Source organism: Zophobas morio, unplaced genomic scaffold (genome assembly GCF_036711695.1).
Source record: "Zophobas morio isolate AGI-343-1 ecotype UQ-CSIRO unplaced genomic scaffold, CSIRO_AGI_Zmor_V1 ptg000024l, whole genome shotgun sequence".
Taxonomy (NCBI): Eukaryota; Metazoa; Arthropoda; class Insecta; order Coleoptera; family Tenebrionidae; genus Zophobas; species Zophobas morio.
In genome coordinates this window covers 5,706,488-5,709,527 of record NW_026972129.1, presented here as the reverse complement: position 1 = coordinate 5,709,527, position 3,040 = coordinate 5,706,488, and the positions used below count along the sequence as shown (strand labels likewise).

Sequence of the window (3,040 nt, the reverse complement as noted above, 5' to 3'; positions counted from 1 at the left end):
TCTCCAACTAAATTTACTCTTAGAAAGGATAAAAATGATGAAATCCACTGGATGAGCTTTTAACCACGACTTACGTCATATGCAGGTTTTGAAATAAAAATATCTTTCCAACAAAAATGCTGTCCTACAAACACTTGATAACTTCATAAAACAGCAAGTAACATTTTTATTTATTATTTATAACAATTAGATGTACCTACAATTATTATATTGGATTGATTTGTCGCCTCCCAGTTTATCGCTAGCAACAAACGTGCTGAGCTGAGGTGTTCTATGTCCAGAGCACTTGAATCGTCGTTTGACTGCCAAAAACTGTTTTGGCAATTTTTCTTCTCTCCTCAAAGGATTCTGCTAGTTCTGCTGTTACCTACTTTCATAGACTCCTATAAGCCCCAACTACAGTTATGCACCACTTGTACACCTCCTCTTTAGCGAATTTTTGACAGAAACAAAGAGTTAGTATAAATATACCAGCGCACATCGAATCTGAAAATTTATATTTTTGGGAAACAACACTCCCGATTTTAATGTTATTTGTTCTGTAGTAACTATATGATGTAATTCGAACACTGGATGAAGTTCCTTGTTTTGACACCCTGAAAGTTTCAAAAACAAAAAATGCTGTACTACTACCCGTTTTCATTGTCTATTAAAAAATGTTTAGGCAAATGTGGCAGCATAATAATAATAGGTTGGTATGAGAGGAAAGATAAGCCCCTCCGTGGTCTAGTGGTAAGGGCACCTGCCTGCCAAGCGGGGGTGACGTGTGGTTTGATTCCCACCGGGGCAGCAACATTTTTCTTCGCTTACCATCAGCAAATAATCCCCGAAACTACAGAATCGATTACTTTATTTATATGTTCATCAAGGCTACCGTGTCGCCTTGTAAAGTAGAGCGCTGTGTAATTATCTATTCGATTGCTCTCAAAAATGGATGATATTATCTTAGAACAATAAATTTATGTAATTCTTTATTTGTCGATTAACAATTCTATGGGTTTTCTTGCAAAAAATAAATTTCAACCATCAAATTTTATAGTTCATTTTAAACACTACCAAAATTGATTCCTTTAAAACTTTGGTAATACAATTGATTTTGAGTAGGCAAAACATGAAATAAATCTTTAGGCTGAAAAACACCTCCTGAAATGCGGAATTTTTTGTACTCCATTCTTAGACGCAAATTTTACGACTGACTAGACAGCTCATAACGTTCTAAATAAGTACTACGTAGTAATTTATAAAATTAGCATATACCTATGTATCCCTACTCAACATTCATGACGCCATTACCAAAAGCCTTTTGGAATTTTCTTTGAAAATGTATTTTTTAAACCAATTATTTATTTAATAATAATGCACCACCGTTAACTTTTTACTTATTATACCTTCAGATTTCGTAGTGTTGTACGAAAATTATCAAGAAAGACATAATTTATCGAAAATTGTAATGCGTATGAATAATTATTTATGGGCATCGCTTAAGTGTAAAATAAAAGTTGTGGACGAACCATAAATCTAATTTTTTACTAAATTTTCACTGTAGGTAGGTATATCTTACGATAATATTTAAAACCACGACAAGTTTGGTTTTCAAAACATTGCTTTTTAGATTTAACACTTCAATAAAAACACAAGGAAAAAACGCATTGAACACTGTTTAAATAAGTAATAATGAGTAGTTGTCATGGTAAATGTTTATCGAAAGGTTAAAGGAGAAGGTCACCAAAAACGCAGCATTTCAAGATTAGGTAACTAATCTCACACTAGTAACTACTCTTTGGTGCATAACACGAGAAAAAGTTGCAGTGACACTATTATTTTTATATTGTTATTATGCATAAGTATCTAATTATTTCCATTTTCGTCCTTTTGTTTTCAATGGCATTTGCGCCACCTGCACAAAAACCGTTTTCAATAGACGGTAAGTAGAACGTACCAGACTACCAGCCTTAAATAAATTTAAAAGTTACATTACGAAAATAAGCAAAATTAATCTTTCCATGATAATTGTTTATTTTATTTTGTTAACGGGAAGTTGGTATCAGTAAATAAGTAGTAAACTTAGTTGTGGTTTCTACGTTCCAGATTGTTCGAAACCAATACACATTGGAAAGACTGCATGCTTCGCCGCCTTCCGTATTTACCACTGGAATCACGCAGAACAGCAGTGTGAAAAGGGGATATACGGGGGATGTCATGGGAGTAACAATATTTTCTCTTCTCTTGAAGACTGTCAGAATACTGCTGAAAGTATTTGTAAGACAAATAAAAATTAACTTGTATGGTGAATATGGAATTGTAAACTCTTAATTCTGACTCAAAGAATGAAGACTTTTGTTGATACATTTTATAAATTTCAGTTTGATATAATAAACATGATTTAGTAAAAATTAGTTAACAATGGTAGATATATTTTACAAAACCAGTGTTTTATACCTATATCAAGAATAGGTGCAATTATCTAACAGATATTGCTATATGTAACGCGGATAAACCAAATATTGTTATACTGATTAACTTTTACAGGAGATTTGATTTTTTTCACTCCCTGAAATATCTTAGAGGTTCATAAAAGTTTTTCTAAAATAACAAAATTAGTTTTTGCATCAATTGTATCGATGTCAGTGCTCTTATATACGTATACACATAAAATAAGACGAATATTGGCTTCTAACTACAGCAAAAAAGTGGTCTAAAGATATTAATTTAGACAAAACTTTCTCCCCCCTCAAGAACGTCAGATAACTCCAGTTTCCTAGATAAATTATTGTAAAAGGTTACTTTGCAAAGTTTACTTTTTGTAAGGACACAACAACCTTCGAATCCTTCGATCAAGTTTTTTAGATAATTTTGTCGATCAAAATTTAAATGCTCCCTAAAATAAATCGAAGTGCCGACTCGCTGTTTTCAAAATTGTCAAACTCGGTCGTTAATATACTGATTCTGTTAATTGAAGTCCCGGCCTCACCTAAATAAGTTTTGTCTCTGTTTTTACTTCTTGAAACTCGAGCGGGGTCCATCCGGCTCATGGCTACTT

The 3,040-nt window shown here is 32.8% G+C and overlaps 1 long non-coding RNA gene across 1 annotated transcript; it reads left to right on the top strand.

Moving 5' to 3' along the window:
• The first annotated feature begins 1,622 nt into the window (after nucleotides 1-1,622).
• On the top strand, nucleotides 1,623-2,396 carry LOC135135029 (uncharacterized). Its single transcript, XR_010281427.1, has 2 exons — nucleotides 1,623-1,924; nucleotides 2,089-2,396. It is a non-coding gene; the product is annotated as an uncharacterized LOC135135029 (long non-coding RNA).
• The last annotated feature ends 644 nt before the right edge of the window (nucleotides 2,397-3,040 follow it).